This window comes from Sceloporus undulatus, chromosome 5 (genome assembly GCF_019175285.1).
Source record: "Sceloporus undulatus isolate JIND9_A2432 ecotype Alabama chromosome 5, SceUnd_v1.1, whole genome shotgun sequence".
NCBI lineage: Eukaryota > Metazoa > Chordata > Lepidosauria > Squamata > Phrynosomatidae > Sceloporus > Sceloporus undulatus.
Genome location: NC_056526.1, coordinates 73,790,217 through 73,814,945, shown reverse-complemented (window position 1 = coordinate 73,814,945; position 24,729 = coordinate 73,790,217).

The following is a 24,729-nucleotide window of genomic DNA, read 5'->3' as shown; positions in this document are numbered from 1 at the left end:
AAGGATCATGTAATTCCCCTGTTGAAACAGCCTCTCTGGCTGTTCATCCATTTCTGGGCCCTACACAGCATGGGTGCAGATTATGTGAATGACCATGTCTCCTTCTATGAGCTTGCCTGACTTTTAGGATTTCTGGCAAACCATCCTCAGAAGTGTGTTTGATGAGGATGAACCTTCTTGTGAAATTCCCTACTATGGGAATCTCAGTTGACCTCTGTCTTCTCTCTTTCTGTTGTCAGGTAAAGACCTTTTTACTTAGGCAGACCTTTGGCTGGGGAGAAGGATTTTTAAAATGAGGTATATTATCCCTTTTTCTTATTATTATGTTTTCACATGCTTTAAGTGTGTTTGTGTGTTTGTTTTAAAATAGAACTGTTTACTTTAAAAAATTAAATCTATAAAATAGGTTTTTAATAGTTTGCCTTTGCCTTGATATGAGCTGCCTTGTGGTCTGTGCTACGAGAAATGCAGCATAGAAATGACATGACATGCAATATTATTAGTTTGATAGATCTTGGTTAAAGTAGGCTCAGGAACCTTCAGTTGTGTCAAGTTTGGAAATGTGCAAATATATGTTTATTTGAGAACTTAACTAGTACTGTATTTTTTTAACATTGCTGAAAGGCAGCCAGTTTAAGGGTCAGTCATTTGCTAGCGCAGAACTATATTCCACACTGTACAATTTTATATACATATGAAACCATGTAATCAGTAGAGAAAATGTAGTCAGGTAGACCGTAATTAACATTTTGGAATATGGCCAAGACATCATAGTTTGTATCTCTACCCCAGAGAAAACTGTCATTTACCCTTCTGCAAATTAATGTAGTGCTTAATGAACCATTAGTCTTTGGAAACACATCTGACTTGTTCTTAGCTAAAATATAGAATTAGGCAGGCATTTATTAAATTTAGATACAGCATCCTGAACAAAGAATATCTTCCATCTTCGGAGGAACTTCAGATTTCAGCAGCAATTTAAATGGATCAAAAGAAGTGCCTGAAAGAAGAGGGGAAAACTTGTTTGTGATTTTGTGTAATAGCAGTAGAATATTCTGCAACTTGGACTGTGCCTGTAATACTAATTCTGCTCTTTGCCTCAATATGTATGAGCACAAAAAGAGCAAGATGATTCTCAACTTTTGGATGCTATGGAAATCCTGTTATATCTGATTTTGAGATACATTTTTACCAAATCGAGGAAAATGTATTTGTGTAAAATATCTTGATAAATCCTAAAACATGTCTGCATCCTATACCACTGCCTTCCCAGTGCTCTGATAATTGGAATTAAAATACTTCTTAGCCTAAACATGTAGCATTTGGCTACATGTTGTTGTTGTTGTTTTTTAAGGAAGAGCATGGGTCCTAGGGTTATAATTCTTCAATAAATTTGTTGGTTTTTTATTACTATTATTATTTGCTATTTCTTGCACCAGAAATGATCTAGCAGGGAATTTATTTTGCACAAAAACTTTCACATGGTATTTTTGTACAAAAACCAGCAGCCTAGATTCTGCATTGTCAGATATATCTATGACAGTGGAGGTCCATCATTGTAGCTACTTCTGCCAATCCCCCCTCCCCACAAAAAAAAAACCCTCTCTCTTAAGCTAGGCAGTGCCTCAACAGAAGGGTTTCTGAAGTGCTGCAGATCAAGGTGCAGATCACAGGGTATGTTGAGATGGGCATCTGGAGATACCTCCTCAGTCCTGCTGTAAATGTGCCCTGCGATAAGAGCAGAGTTGCAGTTGCCATTTCCAGAACCATCATCTTCAGCATCACAGAAATCTTTTGGATAGGGCACTGGCTATCTTGAGAAAGAGGCTTTTGAGATCATGCATGGTCCTTAGCAACTATAAACGTGAATTCCAAAAGTTAAGAGATCATAAGTGGTTTGTGAGTGAGTGGCTGCAGTACCAGCATGTAACCACTGTACCACCAGGGCTCCCTTGAGCATTGCTGAGAGTAAGACTGTGAAACTTGTTGCATGCTTAAAACTCTTATAATTGCTGTATCCACAGCCCCTTGGTTCCTGTGCCTGCCCATTTTCTTTGGATGACTAAATGGTATTTCTGAATGGTCAATAAATGTTTTAAGGTACTGCAATGCTAGAAATTTGAAGACTCAAGAAAAAATTAATGGAGGGGGTCAGAATTCTTATTTGGGGGAGAAATGTCTTTATTTCTATTCCCCACAACTACACCCCTGCTTCCTGGTTTCTGCTGTGTGTAATGCTATGGTGTACTGTGGGCCTAGCACAGCTGACATTGGCCTATTAAGCCTTAACACATGCCAACAACAGAGGTAGAGAAAGGAAGAACTGAAAGGGAGCAGCTGATGAATCCCCCCCTCCCTGAATCCACACAAAGGAAAGGGAAAGAAATTGAGTTCTTCCATTTTCCCCCCATTGAAAGAACTCAGATCATTTTAAATCAAGAACATTTTGGTCAGGTGATCCATGTTGCATTTTAATGAGCTACCAACATTTTCAGTGCTCTTCTATAGGCTCTGCTATCAGATTTCCTAGGGCTTCTATACCATGTTATTTATAATGTTTATGCTTTTGCTTTTGAATCATAATTAATATTTAGATTCACATTTAATTGAATTTAAAAATGGTTGTCTACAGGCTAATTTGTTTGTAGAGGCCAACCATCTGTTGCTGCATACAAATGCTGCATCTGTACCTAATCATTAACGGAGAGGTGGACTCATAATTTATGTTTCATTTCTCTCTCTTCTTTGATTCTTTGTTTCAGCTAGTGAAAAAAAAGGCTGAACCATATCTAAAGGACTGGATATATTGCTTCATCTTCTCACACTGCAAATATGTATTTGTGTAACCATCCCAATATATTAGAATGGCAACTGCGGGGAGTTCAATCTCCATGTAATTTCTCCATATATTATTAAGCTGAAAATAAGTTTGCTTTGTATTATGCTATTTGGAGAAAAGCTTGACATTCACGATGCATCTAAACCAGAATTCTTCTTCCTACACTTCATTTTTATTTCTATTCCTCACTAGGCTGATGAAGATGTAACTCTGGCCTTAGAATGTGGTTAACAAAATAGGAATGTAATTTTCTCCCTCCTACTGCTGCACTCCATAAATAGCCCCCACCCCATCCCAAATAAAAATATCAGGTTTATTTTATTTTATTACATCTTCTACATCCCCTTGAGAAAATATTCTATTCTGAAAGCTGGCTTTCTCAAACAATGCCTCAGGAGATGGGGCAAAAAGCTCTGACCTAGTAGAGTTACTACACATCTAGTTTCTGCTTTCCCTTTAAACCAAACAGTGGCGGTTTACAGACCGCCAAATAGTACGTCATCAATACGTACTAGGGTTAGGAAGGGGCGGTGCTTCCGCACCCCCCTAACCCTAGTACGTATTGAATACGTACAAGATGGCGGCGCCCTGTTCATACGGGCGCCGCCATCTTTACGTATCGGACGCTGAGCGTCCGTATGCGTCGCGGGCGTTGTGACGTAGTGAGTGCGCCCCTGGCGCCTCGCTACGTCGCAAACGCGACTTAAAAAGAAGCTCCATTTTGGAGCTTCTTTTTCGGTCCGCGCGGGAGTCGGGCCGTGTGAAGGCTCCGGCTCCCCCGCGGACCTACTGGCGGCGGCGGCAGAGTGCCGCAAAGCTGAGGTATGTACCCTGCCAGTGTCTTTTTGCGCTTCTCTTCACCATGGCCATGTTATGGCTGGCAGAGAGCAAGGAACAATGAAAAGCTTCTACTTTTGTCCTTATAATCATATGCACAACAATGGCATCATCCTATGAAACCTCTGGAAGACTTCATATGTGTCTGCTTATAGAGAAATAACCACATGCTTCTTGGCTGCCCTTTACTCTCTATGGTCACAGCCTGACCATGGCTCTGGAATGCTATGGAATTCTGGGAACTGTAGTTTTGTGAGACATTTAGCCTTCTCCATCAGAGAGTTTTCATGGGCCACGAAACAACTGTTCCCAAAATTCCATAGCATTGAGTCATAGCAGTTACAGTTGTGTCGAACTGGATTATTTCTGCAGTATGGATACAACCCATGTTGGGGGAAACAAGAGTATGTCTTGCCAAAGGGTAACCAGTGAATTTCCATGGCTGAGAGGGGTTTTGAACCCTGGCCTCCAGAATCATAGTGAAGCCTCTATACTATACTGGCTCTGACCCAAATAACAATATGATAAATTAATTCATCTCTGTTGTTGAGTGTCTGAACTTAAAGTTCACCAAATGCATCAATATGCATATTATTACTTCATTTTAACTTGCTCTCATTTTTAATATAGAAGAAGCCAGGATTTAATTCAAACGCATGCTTTGCTCTATTGGCTTTACACACTAACTCTGTGATTCATATGTATAATGCTATTCTCTCATATGGAAATAGAATTATAACTCTCATTCCAGAAGCTTTTTTTTTTTAAAGGATCTCAGTGTTCTTTGATACTCTTCAAAATAAAGTTTAGTAATAGTATGGGAAGCAAAAAATGCTGCTGCACTCTTAAGTACTGTTTGGTTATAAAGAGCATTGAAATGTTCTTGCTATTTGGCATATCCCTCAGTTGTGCCTATTATCAGTTCTGCTGCATTGTCCTCTTTGATAGAAGTGACCTTGATTGATTCCTCCCTTAAGGTTCTTTACTACAGCATAAAAACACTTCTCTTTCTTTTCTCTGTGTTGTTGACTTCAGTCCTATATCATCTTTGACATGCACCTTTTTTTAAAAACAACAACAGTCTTTTGGTGTTTTTCCACCTGACTCATTTTTTGGTCCTCTTTAGTCTTAATATCACAACTCTACCAGCTTGTGACAACAAAAACAACAATGAATGTAGACTGCAAACAACAAGTTTAAATGAACTAGGAATGAGTTAGACCAAAGGCCTGTCAAGCCACACAGACCAAAAGGCATTCCCCCCAGCTTAGGGCTGCAAACCATTAACCCTAGGCCAGGATCAGCCAAACTTGGTGTGAATCCAGCAGATCCAGCCTGATCCCAGCCCAAAAGGCTCATAATCTGGTATTAAAAAATTCAGCCATTTGCAGCAGAGTTCGCAGAACACTAATGTCCCTTACCTAATGTCACTAATGGGAAGGAATCAAAGGACAGGCCCAATGCCATCAGGCCTGGCCTCGATTAAGAAAAAGAGCCTTCCCTCCAGTCCATGTGCCTTGGTCCAGGCCTCAGAGGGAGAGAAGAATGCTGGACCTGATCCCCTCCCCCCCACCATTCCCTTCTCCTTTTGTGTCGTGTCTTTTTAGATTGTAAGCCTGAGGGCAGGGAACTGTCTATTATCCCCTCTGTTGTAAGCTGCCTGGATTCCCAGTGATTGGGCGGCATATAAATCCTATTGTTTATTATTATTATTACCTGTAGACATAGTCACATTCTCTCTGAAGGTCCCTGACACAGTCTGTGACAGCAGAAGGGGGTGCCTGGTCATGTTGTTGTAGTCAGACACTTTATTTCCACCCTTACAGGGTACAATGGTGGCCTTCAGAGGGGATGCAATGGTGCCAACAGGTAATCCACGAATCCACGGCACAGCAGCAGGTATCTGTGTAAACACTCACCTATTGTCATGCCAGTCCAGGCACAGGACTGAGTGGAACCTTTGGTGAGTACACCACAGGGTTGGCCCCTGGTATCCTGCCTGTCCATTTAGGCCCACAATGGCCAGTGAACTGCCTCTGGAAACACCAAAGCAAAATACACTTTGCCTGAGTTTCATTTTTGGGCAACAATTCCCCAACCCCAACAACTAGCATCACCAGAGGTTGGCTCGTTTTTGGATATTTACTTTATTTATTTATTTATTTTGACAAACCCTGTACTGCTTGTATTCTTTGTTTTGAACTAATATTTTAAATGGTTTTATTTTGTTGTTTAATTCTTTTGAAATCTCTGTTTTTTGTATGTTTTAACCATATGAGTTTTATTGTCATTCTGTTTTGTAAGATGCCTTAAGTTCCAGTTTGGGAGAAAGGCGGGTTACAAATAAAGTAGTGAAAGGTTGAATGGCAGGATTTTAATGCAACAGCAATCTCCCACTCATGTTACTCAGTAGCTGGTTTGCAAAGGTCTACTGTCTCTGATAATGGCAAAAATATATGTATCCATCCTGATGAGCAGATATTAGTACCATTATTCTCCATGATTTTAGAAGATCGTATTCCATTCTATTCTCTTTCTTGTCATAGGTGCTGCACCCAAGAAAAATTTACTGGAGGCCTCTTCACCTGGATTTCATACTAGAATGAATGCCTTCTGAATAGATTCCAGAATGTTATTATAAGGTACAGCAGGTTTAGCAGAGACATGCTATAAAAAATAGTGTGTTTCCTCAAATAAATTGAAATAAAATTACTGATGCCCTTGGTTACATAACAGTTATTCTAGTTTTATTTTAGGGGAAGAGATTATTTGGGATCTGAAATACAGAATGGTGATATTTTTCCTATTTTTCCTCCTGCTTATACACATCATAATGAAATGGTTATCCATTTTAGGGTACTTTGCATATTCATCACATCTAGGAATACTATTCAAAAGCTTTAGTGCAGGCTCAACCATGCATATAGAGTTGTAGCAAGCAATTATCCCTCTTAATCGTTCAATATCTTTTGATCGTGTAAGGAATTTGGTCTATCTCGCTTACAGAGGTCAACAAATATACCCAGTTCACACATTTACATCATATGTATGATGGCAGATTCCCCATATTAATGAAAGGAAAAATTGCATTTTATTGTCTCCTGCATTACAACTTTTTTAAAACATAAATTTATTTCTGTCATAAATATGGGAAAAAATGCAAAACTTTGAGAAGTTTTTTCTAGAAATGTCCCTATCTTTATTGGCCAGTTTCATGTTGCATCTGCCATATAGAAGTTAAGAGTGAGATGCTTTTCAGGAAGAATTCAGATCTAACTTGCTTGAATACAGAAGGGTTCAAAAGCTGACTATTAAAAGTTAAGGACTCAAAGGCCTTGTCTGTTAGGGATGATGGGAGTTGCAGCTCTTCTCTGGCTTTCACTCTCACCCTCCTGGTCAGCGGAAGAACAACCAGTTTGACCAGTAGCTCTGATTTTTGGCTGAAGATGTCTTCCAATCTTCTCTGGAATCTGCTGGTTCTTGTTCAGCTCTCAAGACACCAGTCAACACAGTAGTCTTCTAAAATGATCTACTTTTATTTTAATATATACACTATGCACAAAATAATTCACTACTCACAAAACTCACACTACTATACTCCTCAATACCCACACTACTGTACTCCTCAATACCCACAAAAAGTATTGCCATACATTATTGCTTATACAGTGGTACCTCGGGATACGAAATACCCAGGTTACGAAATTTTCGGGATACGAAAAAATCCCATAGGAAATCATTGTTCCGGGTTACGAATGTTTTTTCGGGATACGAAGAAAATTTTTGGTGCTTTTTTCGGCTTTTTCGCACGAAACGCGGCTTTTCCCCATTAGCGCCTATGGTAATTCGGCTTACGAAGGCTTTTCGGGTTACGAAAGCGGCCGCGGAACGAATTAATTTCGTAACCCGAGGCACCACTGTATAGACATTTGTCTCTCTATTCATTATACAGTTGCCACCTCCTGGGCGTGTACATACATTATGATTGACATACCATACTTGGCTCAATCTAGACCTCACATTGCATCATACATTACTGTCCACTCAATGACTTTCAGGTGATATCAATTTGCACCTTTTCACTTTGTCCTTGCCACATGTGTCCTTGGCTTTTAGGACCTTCTAATTACATTATATGCAACACCTATGTGACATTTCAATTGCTTTTGCTGTGTCATGTTACTTTCAAATACATTCATATACATATTATATTTCTTGTGACTATATATCCCATGTGGCTTTTTCCTGATATTGTCTTCAATTGAAAAATGGGTATATCTCCCCCCCCCCCAGATACCTGGACTTTTTAAAAACAACGTTTTCCCCCTTCTGTAAATGAAGAAATTTGTGAGTTTTGGTAATATATTACAAAACTATCATGAAATCCTCACTCATCAATCAATTATTCCCTCCTGCACCAGAACATGCAGAATGGTTCCATTTAGCTTTGACATGAAGAAGTTCTGAGCATGGCATATATGAAACAAGGAGCTAATTCTTTGCTAATTTTCCTCTTCAAGGAAGGCATAATTTTAGTAATTTTCTTCCTGTTGTGAGAAAGGGTTTGAAACCTACACTGTTTTAGAAGCCTATTTGTAATTTGGCACTTATTCCTGACTAAATTCATATGTGATTGTTTTGTGCAGAATCTGACATTTTCTGCACAGCGAAACTGCAGAGGAAGTCTCAGAATGGCATTATTTAGCTAGCATCTAAATGTGAGCAGACACGGGGGGAAGCCATATTTCTACACCAGGCAAGAGCAACACATTAACCATTTCCCATATTTCTCTCTCTGGTACCCATAGAAGGCAGTGCCCCCCCCATCCCGCATGTCAAAAGAAGCATTAGTATGCAATTATGATGTTCCCATCATCATGGAGGCCAATTAAGTGTCAGTGCTAGCTGTTTCAGGAAGTAACTGGGAAGTCAAATGGAAACCACAGCAGTGTCTTTCTCTTCATCCAGGGGCAGCAGAGGACTTGTCTACATGGGTTATTTATTTCAATTTCTCCCCATCACAGGCTCACTGCATCCTTTTTACATGGCACAGAGCCAAAGCCCCAAACTGAGTGCAGACTGTCTTCAGGACATCCACACCCTATTCAGTCTCCCCCCCCCCCCCCCCCGCGAACCTGAATTTAAAAACTGTACATCTTACTCCACAGAAGAATATATAAATTAAACCTAGACAATAATGAAATTACAATAGTCGAACAGTTCCCATATCTAGGATCACAGATCAGAATGGAGGCTGCAGCCAAGAAATAAAATTAGGAATGAGAAGGGCAGCTATGAGAGAACTAGACAAGTTCCCAAAGAGTAAAGATATACAACTGAGCACTAAAGTAAGAATCATCCAAGCAATTGTCAATTCCCCGTCAACATGTATGTATGCAAGAGCTGGATGGTCAAGAAAGCAAACAGAAAGAAAATCAACTCATTTGAGATGTAGTATTGGAAAAGAGTGCTTGGACTACTGTGGCCAGCCAAAAAGACAAACAAATGGGCCCTTGAACAGAACAAGCATGAAATCTCATTGGAAGCCAAGATGATCAAATTTAGGTTATCATACTTTGGCCATGTAATGAGAAGGCATGGATCACTAGAAAAGACAATAATGGTAGAAAAAGTGGAGGGCAGCAGAAAGAGAGGAAGACCACATGCCAGATGAATAGACAGAATCAGAAAAATCATGGCCATGAGTTTGCAGGAACTGAGCAGAGAGGTGGAGGACAGGGGATCTTGGAGATCAGTAGGGTTGCCATGAGTTGGAGACAACTCAAGGACAGTTAACAATAACAACAACAAACCTCTTACTCCATGTGAACCCCCAGCACTGCTGCTCTGGGTAAGAACAAGGTGCCCAGAGTCAATAATATGTCTGGACACCTTGTATGGTGCTGGGTGAAGAATGGGGAGTGTGTGGAAAGGCAGTCACTATCATTGCTCCAGAGAGAGTACAGGTAATGGGGGGAATAGAGGAGAGGATTCAGGACCAGAATACTCCGGAGGCATCCAAGAATATTCTGGCCAATGAAGACAAGTCCAGCAAGGGTGGGCATCAAAGGCAGGTCCCTGGAGGAGGGAAGATGAGCAGCATGGTACCTTATTTGTCATTTTGGATGATCTACTAATAGAAGCAATCACCTCACTGAGCCAAATGGTGGCTCCAGATATGCTTTCACCCAAAAGCCATCACTCAAATGGGAACTACACCAAGATAGATGTGTAGAATCAAGTATAATTGGTGCTGCTATGATTGATTAACTGGCCAAGTGACTGATTGTAAATCCAATTCTACTCTCAGTATATCTCAATGACATTTTTTTTAAAGAAGTCTCTGCTGGGCCAGTCTTAGCAGCAATGTCTCCCCATACTATCACTGTATTGGCAATGCCTCAAATACTGCTCATTGCTTGAATCTCTGCAGCAGTGTTTTGGGAGTTGTTTTTTTTTTTAAAGGGTGAGCTATTACTTTAAAAGTAAAAAAAGAGGAGCAAAGTGAAATTTATTACTAGCTTTATGCAAAGTCATGTACTGTGTTATGCTTGTATAACTTTATGCATATTATACAGAAACCATAAAAATTAATGTCCCCCCCCCTTAATGTTGACAGAACTTGGAATTTCTTGCAATCTCACACATATTTTTAACACTGTTTGTTGCAGCAGGTGCCAGAAGAAAGTCATTGTGAGAAAATATAAGGGCTGGAAAAGGAAGCACGGGACACTGCAAAGCATTAGTAATGCACATTCTTTATACATACTCTGAAGTGTTGAATATCCCTAGAATGGAGAAAATAAACATTTTCTGCATACTCCCAAACTACTAAAATGAAAGCTTTACATTCTAACAGGCAGATTTTTCCACCCATCTTCTGTGGCCTAGTACAACATGACAGAGGCTTGTTCAATTAAAAGTGGAACCCAGAGACATTTGCAGAAATGGAAATGATGCCCACCGAAGATGTCATGCCTAGCACTTTGCTTGTCAGTACTGGGCTATTAAACATAGGGACAATTGTAGCACTATGCTTCCATTTTAACAGCCATAGTTCCATCCTATGGAATACTGGTGTGACAAGCACCACCCAAACTGTTTATTTTCCCTTGTTAGAATTCACTTTCAGATGGTACCTAGTAGCATGGTTACTTATTTCAAACTCAGATAAGCTTGTAAGTAATTAACAATGGCGGGATACAAACCGCCGCTTTGCGGCGGTCTGCCGCCGCCGCCGGTTAGTCTGCAGGGGAGCCGGAGCCTCCACACGGCGCGGCTCCCGTGCAGACAGAAAAAGAAGCTCCAAAATGGAGCTTCTTTTTCAGTCGTGTTTGCGACGTAGCGAGGCGCCAGGGGCGCACTCGCTACGTCACAAGGGACGCGACGCGTACGGACGCTCAGCGTCCGATACACAAAGATGGCGCCGGCCATGTAGAAGGGCCGGCGCCATCTTGTACGGATGGAGTCCGTATTAGGCACAGGGGCGTCTGTAAGAGACACCCCTTTTTTAAAATAGGACATCCTCCGGACGTCCCAAATGCCGGTGCAGAAAGCACCAGTAAAACTTTATTTGAAAAACAGTTTAACAGTGTTTCACTTGTTCAGTTGGTACATTCACTTGTTATTGTTTCACTTTGTTGTGCTTAGGGGCTATACAGATGGACAGGAGGGGCGCCACCCCTTTCTTCCCCAGATTGGTGTCATGGTAAATGCATGCCGTGGCACTGATCTGGCCTCCTCTGAGTGCAAAAAGGAAATTCCTCTGCTGGCTCCATTTTGTGCCCGCAAAGGGGTGCCATAGTCGCTGCTGCTTGCCTTGATGACACTCCTTTGGCACAGCACTGTTTGGGCGCTGTGCCAATGGAGTATCATCATGGTGTGCACCATCTGAACAGGTGAGCGCCAAGATGGCACCAGGCAGCGTGGTGAGATCTTTGAGCATGGGGACGCTCAGCCCTCACTCCGCCCACAGGATGGCGCTTTTCGCCTGTCTGTACCAGGCTTTATTTACACTTTGTTACTCCCCTCTCTCTCTCTTTCTAGAGAACTCCAGTTACTCTCACTTAGGATCCTCATACCATCCTCATTTACTGTTATTCTTCTGACTTTATTTCTATACTAGCCCTCAGGTTAATCCTATCGCTCAGAATATCAGACCAGCAACTCCCTCACTTGGTGTGCTGTATTAGAACCAAGTCCCTCACTTTTGAACTTGTTCCCTATCAGATCCTGTCATAGAGCTAAGTCGTTTCCTTCCAAACTTTAACTCTCAGTCCCTAACCTCTGAACTTTCACACAACTAGATCCTAACTGCCTGAAACCAAAAACCTATCTGACTCCCAACTGTCAGCAATGGAATTCTTCTCCTCTTACCAGCCAACATTCTGTTGCCAGCTGACTCCTGGCTTAATTCTGCCTATTCTTCACAACTGGGATTTACAGGTATTTAGAATGCTTAGCTCTAGTGCCTCATCAAACTGCAAATCCTATTCTGGAAGATGTTGCTGTAAGAGCTAAAGTGAAAAAATAGTGCTCTAATAGTGTAGAGTGGAAGGACTGGCAATTTTTTAAACAAAGCATACACAGTTCTTGACAAACCAACATGCTTGCAGTGGATCTGTTTTCCCAAATGGATAACAGGGCCAGCCATAGCTGTAGATACCACCTTCTTGGGAGAACAGTGAGATATAAATTCAAGAAATGCATACATAAATACATAAATATATGCATATATTTATATGTGTATATATGTATGCACACACTGTGATTCTGTTTCAATGCAGTTTTATATGGAAAGAAATCTACATTTTAAACATAACATTTACATCTTTTAAAAAGGAGTGTTATATGCTCTAGAAGTAGTTGCTTGCTTTGTGGGTCACTAAATTACAACATTTACACTGTGCTTTGTGCTTCAAGGGGAGAAAAAAACCTCAAGATCTTGGTCTTTCCCTGTGCTTTGTTAATTCAATACAGAGACTTTTAAAAGAGGATCAAGGTGACTTCCATTCTGAACTTGAAATAAGTAATTTCCAATTCTTCATCTATTCTGCCCTATACTGCAAGGTGGAACCTAGCTTGGAATGCATATTGCAGGTACAATTCTTCAAAGGAAAATAGGGATGCATTGGGTCCCTTTCAGGAGAAAAGTGGCATATAAATTACATAAATTAACAAAAAATCTATGCTGTAGAAATAATGTTTGACACCACTTTAAGTTGAATCTTTGGATTTGTAGTTTCACAAGTTCCTTAGCCTTCTCTGCCAAAGAGTGCTAGTGCCTCACAAAATTACAAATCCCAGGATTATGTAGATTGGAGCTGTGACAGTTAAAGGAGTGTCAAATTACATTCTACAATATAGGTGTCCCCTAGGCTTCTTGACAATATATCCAATATTTTTTTATTATCATCCTGAGAAAATGTATTCCATGGGAGGAAGCTGTGGCCGAGTGGTTGTGGCATGCCTAAGCACCCCTCTAGCTGAGCTCAGATTGGAATCAGAGACTTCCAGTCCAGAGCTCAACTTTTTGCTCACTCCAGCTCCACTCCCTCAGCATAATTATCGACTCAGCACCTGAAGCCAGTAAAACAAGGGTACATGATCCAAGATTTCTCCACACTGGCAAGACTCAAGAGGTGCTGTTTTGAGGCAAAATAAACTAGCCACAGGAATGAGAAATTCTCTGGTGTTACAATCATGCTCTCTGATCTTCTCATGGTTACTGATGAGCTTTCAGTTCCTTTCAGATTGTGAGCCACACCTGAGCATGAAAGAAATACAAGTCTGGAGAACATCAAAGAAGCTACATATAAAACTGAAAGGGCATAAGGGAAGTGTCCACTCAGGAACAGCTGGTGTCCATTTGAGCCTTGTCACACGGTGGGATACAGAGAATAGATAACTTCCCTCGTATGTTCAGAAAGCTTCCACTACTGCTGTGGCTCAATCCTTTTCTGTTGTCAAAGACCCCTTTGAAAATATCATTGAAGCCATGCCCCCCCCCAAATACACTTAATTATCAAACAGAGAGGGAAGAAAATGGGGAAGAAAATCATTTTTGTGTCTGGTTCTTAGGCCTACTGAAGCCCATCAATGAACAACTGGTTAAGAACCACAGCCCTGGTGAGACAAACATAGCACTCTCCTCCAAGAGAGTGTACTGGCCAGGGGACTCAGAAGGAATAATTGGGGGCACCCCTGCAGATGCTGCACTGTACTTTGGGATCCTCATATCTTATATCTCATATCTGGAGATAGCATATTTTTGAGAGATCGATGACAATTCAGGAATACTAGATCAGGGTCCTGGGGGGGGGGGGAGGATCATCCCTCCAAAAAAAGTATGTGTATATCTAGGTAAACAAAGCCATCAGATCTAAAGTGTTCCAAGTAACCTGCATTTCCTCTTGAATTCTGAGATAAAGGATCTCTTCACACCTAAAGCAGTAAGCCAGTCTCTTTCTGCCTACCCCCATTGTGTTCCCAGCCAAACTTTTGCATCCACAATCCAATCACTGGTTTTTGTTACACTAAAGTTAAAACCATAAACCAGTCCAGAATCCCACTGTCAACTACTAGGACAAGTCATTCAGCCTTTGTTATCTGGCTAGATAGCCCATTGCCTAGGACTAGTTTGAAGATATAAATAAGTTTATTTATATTTATTTCAACATCTAACCTCTGCACACATAGCCCTGCCCACATACACATCTGTACTCTGTGAATGTTCTAGTCCCTTGGATTGCACAGTCTGAGCCACTTCAGCTTCCTATGGTTTTCTTAATTGACAGGTAATTACAACCTCTCTGCAACCCAAAAACCCTCCACTGTCCTCTTTCCATATTGCCATTTCAGTTAGTTCTATATGCTGTGTTAGTGTGAATTGCTATCCTCCAGGTGTGATTGCACTTTTCATATTTTCTAAATAAATAAACCCTTCTTAATTCACCCAAAAGCTGGAGTTTTCCAAGTTAGTACTGGATATATTGCTGCACACAGTCCAATGGTTACTCAAGCCTCTCACAAAGCTAATTTCCCCAACATTTGAAGTACTGCCGACATCTTATGGGGACTCCCTAATCCCCGCACCTGTTATTTGGGCAATAATCTACTTCACAGGTCCCTCACTAATTGATGGCAGGGCCGGCCTGCTGAAAAGGAGTGCTGTATAATGGAGCTTAGAGGCATTACAGATAGGGTTTGCTACGTGAAGTGACATTGCTTGGAGTCAAGTGTCACTGGAGTAAAGGGAGCTATCACTTGAGTAAAGAACTAAAAGTCTGGGTTTCAGCCTAGTTTCAGGCCAGCAATTTTTCCTCCAAACTGTGAGTTTTATCAAGCACAGGTGCACTCATCGAACCAATATTGCATGCTTCAATGTCTAAAATTCCATCTCCTGTGTAAATGTTAAAGGTATTCAAGTTGCATCTTCTATTGCTTTGGCTACCTTATGCAAAATGAGAGAACTTTCATTGCAGTGTAATTCAGTACACTGGCAGCACAAGCCAATAAATATTCACTCAGACATATACCCCCTTGTCTTCAATGGGGATGAAAGGCTGACACACTACATATATTTATTTACCTTTAAGCAAGTGACATTGCATTCATTGTGATTTCTTTGGAAGTAGAAATGTATATGATTTTGTTGTTACCTCCAGATAACTGTGTGTATAGGATTGTAACCTAAGTTGTTCAAATGACTAATTTACCAATTAAAACAGTATGGGTGAAACAGTGCCTATAGCTTTTTGTTCTCTCCTTTTTTTTAATCTTGGCTGATGCTTAGCAAGGTGCTGTTTAGCATGGGATACTTAGCTTGGAGCCATAACACAGATTTAGCATCCATATCCTTTAAACTTTGTATCATACTGTGTATAAATGACAATACTGCTTTACGCATGTTTGCATCTACATATTTCTCAATCCTTTAAAAAGTGCTGGCGGACACATATCTCAAATGCGTTCAATTTATGTTTTAAACAGGAATGCAACTTAACTTAAATCAAATCAGAATGAAACTTAATCCTTGAGTATTCCTTACCAGGAATACTGCGTCCAGTCCTGAGCACTCCAGTTCAAGAAGGATATTAACAAGCTGGAACCTGAAAAGAAGAGTGACCAAGATGATCAAGCTGGAAACCAAACCTAAGGAGCATGGAACATTTAGCTTGGAGAGAGAAAGACTGAGAAGTCACATGGCAGTTGTCTGAAATATCTGAAGGGGTGTTGTGGAGAAGATGGAATTATTTTCTATGGTCCCAGAGACTAAAATACGAACCGATAGATTCAAATTACAAGAAAAGAGATTCCATCTAAACATTAAACAGAACTTCCTTATTTAAGAGCAGTTCAGCAGTGGAATGGATTGTCTCATGGAATGGTGAGAGAAAGTAATGCTTTTATATTTTCTTTTCTTTTATGTTTTGGATACACTGATAGTAAAATGAGTTTCTGAATCATGGAGTCAAAACCTCTATTTAAAATGTATCCAAATCCAAAGGACCTCAGCAGCAATAGAGATCTCTTGCTATTTTTTAAAGAATACAAATAAAAATAAATGCTGAACATTATGAATGCTGAGTTGTACAGTTCTGTCAGCATTACTGAGGTACAGACAGCAGTGGTATGACACTGTATGGCATGGGGCACATTCTCAATAGAACACTCACTACTGCTACTACAACTACTACTTGTGTGACTTCAGGTAGTTTTTCACATTTCGTGTTCCTATGTGTTGTATAGCTTCAAACATTCCTTTCACCTCTGAGCATGTCAACATCTAAATGTCCTTTTGGCTTGAGTTCAGTTGTGTCATTAGCCACAGCACTTCTCATAGTTGTCCTATTTTGTCCTCCAATACTACTATTTGTGTACCATCCAGTCGGTAGTTTCATTATCTGGCACTATCTGTTGTTTCATTTTGGATTGTCTCACCATAGGGTTTTCACTGTGAAAGAATTCAAAAGGGATTTACTGTGCCTCTTTCTTAGCAGTACTAACAAGTATTAACTGTTGTGCCACTGCCATTGTCTCTGAGAGATCCTCCTCCAGTGTCACCCCTAGTTCTGCTGCCGCCCAGTAGTCTGGTTCCTCAGCAAAATCCTGTTTGACATGGGAGACTCTATCAGTGGCACTGCTGACATCATCTTAGCCTCTTGCTTCACAGGGGCATGTATTACCACCACCGCTGAAAGTTACTTCCATAGGTGGGCATTACTGTCCACTTTAATTCACATGGTTGCATCCTATGAAAACTTAGGACTGGTGTTTTGGTGAGGCACTAGAGTTCTCTGGCTGAGAACTGTAAATACTACTTGCAAAACCCCAACCCCAAGATCCCATTGGATATTGCCAAATCAAGCAAAATAGAATTACACTGCTATAATTATTCAGTGTGAATATGCCCCAGGACTCCATTTTGACATACTGTGGTTCTTCCACATAAGAATGTTCTGCCAGCACATTGAAGGACTAGTTACTTTGTTGTAGTTTTTATTTTAATTCTTCCGTTTATATGACAAACCAAGATTTTCAACTAAGTAGAAAGTACAGGAGATGCATGCTATAAATAAGAAACAAATGCGCAAAATAGAATCTTAAGATACAATGTGAATGTGATTATAGTCCTTGACTCAATGAGACCTACTTCTCAGGTGACAACGTGTAGTGGATTGTGCTACAGCACCTTGGCTGTTTTCCTGTCTCTCTGCAGACTGTTGTTTTTTGTTGTTTTTTCATGCTGAAGGTCATGGTCCTTCACATTTCACTGTGTACACACTACAATTCCTCATCACACAAAGCAGCTGACCTCCCAAACAAAGATGAAATAGATACAGAGGTTCTTTCTGTTCAGACACTTTCTATTGTAGACAGTGCATCTGAGTGTCTTGACCCTGCCATCCATTAGTGGCTGTGCAGATAATTATTCTGCTTGTATAGTTTTTGTGAAGAAGACAAAGCTCTGATCACAAAATTGTCTTTTTCAGAGGTGGAGGGAGGAATTGGCCCCCAGTGGCAGCTTGTTGGCTGCAGTAAGAAAGAAGGAAGCCTCCATTTAATCAGTTTTGCCCTCATTACTACAGTCAGTGAAAATTATTATAGTTAGCTGCGGGGGACAGTCAGATAATTTGTCCAGCCAAGGAAAGAAATTAAACACAAGGAAAAAAACGAAGAGAGATAGCAGAACAGTTTGATTTGATGACAAGGTAATTGTATCAAAGGTTTTCCAGCGATATTGTCTAAAATTACAAAAATACTTACAAACCATCATACTGAGCAAAACTAAATATGTACACATTGAAAAGTTAAGCTTTTTCATAGTATTTCCCATCTTTGCAGTGAAAGCGTGTCTCTGTTGTTGTTCTGTTCTTTTCTTTTTTGCAAAATGGTGCGATCTTATTATGAACTTCCATTTTTTTAAATTTGCTCTCCATATGCTTTGTTTCCTTTTGTGTTGCCACTATTCAGCATTCTATTATGAAAAGCGTTTACCAAACAGATATAGTATGCACAATTTTCAGACAAATGAAGATGCCTGGAGCACTGAACTCTATTCAATGGATAAGTAATAGAGTCTTTTTAATTTTTCAAACTCTGCTACCTAAGCCAGAGGAGTTGAAATGAAATTGGAATAATTCTATTGTTGAAATGTGTGCCTTTCAGAAAGAACCACTGAGGAGATATTTGTGCCCTACAAACCTAAGGATTTCTAATATGATGTTGAACTGTCAAAAGGTATCTTGACGTTTAGAAAAATAATACATATGAGAACTCCACATGTGTCTAAATTGTTTCTGGCTACAAAGAGTACAATGTGCTAAAGCAGAAAATGGAGTTACAAAGTGGAGAACAACTTATTTCAGGTCATTTGGACCATAAATAGAGTGAAAAGCCACATAGTAATTGCTCTAAGATTCAAAAATGGTACGTAACCTCAGACTCCATAGAATTAAAGTTAAGTTCCTCTTCTAAAAGAGTGAAGAGAGAGCCATTTCTAGTACCTACTGACCCTTGGCATGCTGTGCTGGCAGGATCAGTAGAAACCAGAAATTACATTTATGGTGACCAAGAGTGACTTTTGGCCATTCTTAGGTGAGATTTTTTCATGTTCTTGCTTTAGGTCCTATGACCCGGTAGGTGGGAAAAGAAGCTACCTTTGAGGTATACTTAGGAGATTTGCCCTCTCATTAACATATGTGACTTGGGATGAGGGTCTTCCAGTCTGCCTTCCAGCAGATGGTCTGTCAGAGAACAACGTAGTTATTGGATTGCCCTTGGGGCTCAGGTGTTTTGCCAGGCAAAGGCAGAGGAGGTTGTCAAGGATGACACTTGGTCTCAGCTGATCCCACAGAAGGGTGTTCCCCACTCTTGCTCTTTTCTATATTCAACTCATTTTAAATAGGATTTATATAAAATAAAGTGGCCCTTGTTTAACTAATTTCTCTGTGTCTGGTCTCATTACTCCATGGTTGATCATCAAGTAATGCTTTAATTCAGGTATCTAGTTGTATGAGCCAGTATAATGTAGTGGTTTTTGTTTAGAGTTAGGACTCTGGAGATCAGGGTTCAATTTTCACCTGGCCATGGCAACCCACTGGGCAATCTTGGCTGAGTCACATACCCTGTGATAGGATCACCTCAGGATTACCATAATTTGCAAATGACACAATAGCAGCAGCAATCTGATTGGACAGTTCTTCTGTTCCCTGAGGATGGGTGTAATTGTTAATATTTTATTTTGCCTCCTAAAATATTTGTCTCTGGATATAGTGTTGCATATCTTCATCCAGAAAGTGTCGCTCTTTCTAGAAATATATATGAAATTTTTGATGCAAACATAGTTTTTTGTGAAAAGTTAATCAATTTTTCAAAAAGTTTCTGCACACAATACTCACACTTTATGAAGTGTGCATACTGTGTAGATTTTCTCCCTCTTTGATATTCTCCCCAACTAGGTTTCCAACCCAAAAGGAAATTCATTTTTCAGTTGGAAAATGAATAACAGTGGATACCTTGTCCACCCTTCTGTCTGAGTAACATTGTTTCTAATCTTTTCCTTGTCCTACTGGACAGCTACTGGACGGCTCAGATAAGATGAGGAATCTGAAGGGCTGGACAGACTGGGAGAAAGGGGTGGCCAATGGAGGCCGCAGCCATAAAAAGAACCTACTCCCAGCGGGTTTCTTTTAGGGTGCCCTCGGGGTGCCATTGCCGTCCTTGTACGCATCGATGACATACATGTGGCGCAGCACCATTTGGACATGGCGCCGTGTACATCATCATGGCATCCCCATGGGGGTGGGGGTGATGGTGCCAGTGGTGCACAGTAGGGCTCAGGAGTGTGCAGACACTCCACTCTCCTGAGCCTTAAAATCGGCCCCAGGCCAGTTCATAACACCAATCGATATGGGGTCCGAGTCACAAAGCACCCATACTGGACAGAATGTAACATTTTTACACAGTGGCCTCTAGCAACAGAATAGAATAACTGTACATGCAGGCCTGGTAAAGAAAAAGGCCCTGTATATTGGTACCAAAGTTTTCCATCTAATACTTTTTTATTTAGTTCATACAGAAAATACAATTATACAGTTCAACAGATAATAAAAAGAAACCTACATAACTAAAATTTTAAAGTCTCCAATAAAATAAAAAAGAAAAAATATATAGAAGAAAATAGAACAGAAAAGAAGTCATTCCAGTTTGCATATCAAGGACATATATAGTTATCTTATCTCAACCTGTCTAATTAACCTATTACACCCTTATTTCTATTATTTCAAACATTCTAACCTATTTTAATCAAATCTTTCAACTATTAAATCATCTTTATCTTTCCTCAAGGTAAAGATTCCTTCAAGAAATCTTCTTACCAATCCGTCCTGAATTAAAACAGCCAGTTTATCCATCTCTGCAAAGTCCATCAATTTTCCATCCACTCATCCACAGATGGACTTTCACATCTTTCCATTGGTACCAAAGTGGCTTTTGGGGAAAGAGGGGGGTTAAAATTATTTGTATTAAAGACATAAATTTAAATACATAAAATAACTTTAAAAAAACAAAAAATACACAGAAAAGAAACAGGGGCATGTTACAGACCACCGGATTGCGGTGGTCTGCTGCCACCGCCGGTTGCTGCATCTGGGAACCACAACAGCCAAATGGTGCGGTTCCTGGACACAGCAAAGAAGGAGCGCGAAAATTGTGCTCCTTCTTGCAGCCCGGAAGAGACGCCGCGAGGCACTAGTCGTGCACTAGCGGCGTCACTTCTGTCGCGTGACATGCGGACGCAGAGCATCCGTTACGTCAAAATGGTGGTGGCCGTGTGGAACGGCCGCCGCCATTTGTTACAGACTTAGTCCGTACTAGGGTTAGGGGTGTCTGGAAGAGACGCCCCTTTCTAACCCTAGCACGGACTGAGTCCGTCCTAGGGTGCCCATTTGTAACGGGCCATAGCCTCCAATATAAAGTGCAAAATACACACAAAAAATAATCACTACACATATGACCTACACCACAACTGAAAACGCTTAACTAAGCTTCCTAAACACCATATCCAAGTTACACTCCCATTATTTCTGATATCTTATAAAAAATAAAAAATAATGCATTCCCCTATGATATATATTTAAAAATTATAAACATATCCTAAACTTCCTTAATGTTAACCAAGACCTTTATTTGGTTAATTGAAAGGTCAGTTTGTCCATTTTAGCAAGCTCGTATATCTTCACCAGTCATTCTTCTTGTGTTGGAATAACAGCTTTTTTCCCCTGGCCATAAACAATTCTCACTGCTATCATCATATATTGAAGAGTTCTTTTATATTTCCTTTCAGTCTGTCTTTCCATTACTCTCAGTTTAAAATAAGACATCAAGTCTCTTATGGAACTTTATTTTTAAAGTGTCATCCAACATTACATGAATCTGAGTTCAAATTTTCTTAACATTATCTCATGATCACCACATATGGTAAAATGGCCCAGCCTTTTAATTACAGTTCCAACATTTGTTAGTAACATTTTTGTACATATTTGAAAGTCTTTCTGGTGCTACACGGTTACCAAAGTTTTGATAGTCCTGCCTAAGAATTAATGATCCAGCCAAGATATATTCCACATGGTAGCAGAGTACTAGTACAATGGGGAAGGAGGTTGTACCTCTGTTTTCAAAGCTAGTTATCTATAGGTATGTGAAGAATATTGAGAAAATTTTGCCTTCTCAGTGATTAAGGATATCTCAATGTGTTAAGGCATTCTGATGAAGAAATTTTCAACCGCTACATGATTTTTCCATATTTCAGGACCTTTTTTTTAAATTTCGGATTTTTGTGTTAAAAACGCTATTGTATTTGCACAAAACAATCTCGTAGCATCATTTTCATAGACACAGTCTGCTTCATTAGATGTAGAATTGTATTTACAACAGCTTATACTACACACTTCTTTCTCTCAGTTAGTCTCAAAGGTGCTACAAGACTCCTTTGAATGCCAACACAGACTAACATGGCTAAGAGTTGTGCCTTTAATTGTATGGTCTACTGCCCTTTAATAACTATGGATTAAGGCTTATTGATTCTCTATACAAGGTGTGGGGAAAGTGTGACCGATTGGCCACATAAGGACCTAGATCACATTCTGTCGCCCCTGAAATCCTTCACCAAAAGACCCCCAATCCCCCCTTTGATGTAATCAAGTGAAAAATGTGCTGTCACCCCCACAATCAATGTGAACACATGACAACAGACCAACCTTCCCCCTCCATATCCCTAGCCCTTAAAAACTCCTTTAACGTCCAATCCCAGCACATTTGCTCACCAATGCTCTGCACAGATACAGATACCAAGACGTTATTGTATAAAATGATGGGCAGTTTGTGCTTATGAGTTCATGTGTACTTCCTTCCCTCATCATCCATCTAGTTCACAAAATCTCCAGTGGTTCTGCGGTCTGCAGGAAGAAGCAACTGAAGCTGGATACATTTCAGGCTTATAGTCCTGATTCAGAGGCCTTGAAGTGAGCTGAGAACATTGCTTTGAATACAAGATGGGCTTCTTTGTTAAAACTGCAATTAATAATCTGAAAAGCAACAGGGAACAACAATGGAGAACATTTTCAAAAAGTACAAAATGGATTGTGTGGCGCGGAGAATACTGCATAGGTGCACATAAGCAAAGAGATGGACCATAATTTAAATATGTACAGGAAGTAACAAATTGAGAATCATTCATCCTTTAAAAATGCAAGCTAATGTAGCTCAGGCAAAATAAACTGAAATACAACTATTCAGTGGAATGGAACTGGAAATGCAATAGAGCAGTAAAATGGCTTACTGAAATAATGGGCAACTAGATAGGTATCATTAGCAAACCTGGTACTATGATAAAAAGAAGTCAAAGTTATTAGGATATCTATAGGCAGCCATGAATGAATGATGAGATCTATAGGCAGACATGAATGAATGATTCTCTTTAAACTTTATTTAAAGGAAATTATGGCCACAAATTTAAAATCAGTGTTACCAACCAACCAGGAAAAAAAAATGGCTCGGGTGTCTTTGTTTGGCCTGTTTCCCCCCCTGCGCTCCACCATGCTATGTCCACTTGAACCAGTTGCCAGAAAAACAAGGCTCTAAATCAGTTATTTTTATCCTCAGACATTTGTAAAGATGTGGACTTCAGGTTAGTTTTATAAAACTGGACACCATTTTTTCATTGCTCCGCTAACTATTGCCTGCTGCCCTTGAATTCTAGCATTAGAATTGTCTCATTTTCCAAATTTTAATTTTTTATTGCTAGAGATATCAACCTCTATTTTAAGAGCTAGGAAACCATTCCAGATCTTCAGAGAGCAGGACTTGTGTCTTATTTATTTTTATTTTTTAAATTTAATTTATATCCCACCTTTCTTCTTGCATGTGACCCAAAGTGGCTATTATGGGACTAAATTTACAAAGGCTTTTGTGGTCTACATACAATAGTTTTGATTGTAAGGTATGCACTACAAGCTACAGCCTTTACTGGACAGAGATAAACCAGCCACATCAGTTCATAGAATGGTAACCTCTCAATTAGACTACTGAAATCTGTTCTATGTGGGTGCCATATAGAGCATAGAGAAGATGAAAGTGCAGCTAGTGCAAAAAGAAGCAACTTGACTGCTGACTGGAAGAGTATAGCAACAGTGTATAACACCAGTTTTGAAAGAATTGCACTAGCTATCAATATCCTTCTACTCTGAATGCAAGCTGCTTTTGATGGTATTTTGAGCCCTAAATTACTTTGGACGTTGATACTTGAGATAGCACCTCTGTGCTAGCCCAAAGATTGAGATCTGCTGTGGGAGGACTGTGACCAACAGGTGAGGTCAATGCACTATGTTGGAGCATGGGACAGAGCTTTCTCAGCTGTGACACCCCCTTGCAGGCCTGATTGGTGGCAACACTGATTTCATTTAGGTGCCAGGTGAAAACTTGGCTGCTCAGAAAGGCCTTTGGGCCTCATTAATTCATCTCAAATACTAATGTGCATAATCTAAAAAAATGTTTCTAATATTTTGAGTCTGTATTAACTCATTATTATGGTTAATATGTTTCTATCACATTTAGATGATTTTTCTTTTCATATTTAGATCATCTAACCTGTTGTTTAAAGTTAAGCCAACCTGAGGTCTCTGTGTTACAGAGTGGGGTAGAAATATTTTAATTCATAAATTTATCTTATTTATGTCGACTCATATGTAAACCTGACTGTGCTCATTGAGCCATATTCCCACATACATGCATATAGGATTGAAGCCCTAGACCTTATCTGTACTGCTGAAATAATGCAGTTTGACATTGCTTTAACTGTCATGGCTCAATGAAATGGAATTCTGGGAATTGTAATTTTGTCAGATATTTAGCCTTCTGTCTCAGAGAGCTCTGGTGTAACAACGAACTACAAATCCTAGCTGAGTCATGGTAGTTAAAGCAGTGTCAAATGGCATTACTTCTGCAGCGTACATGCATCAGGGTGACCAGATGACATAATTGCAAAGGAGGAC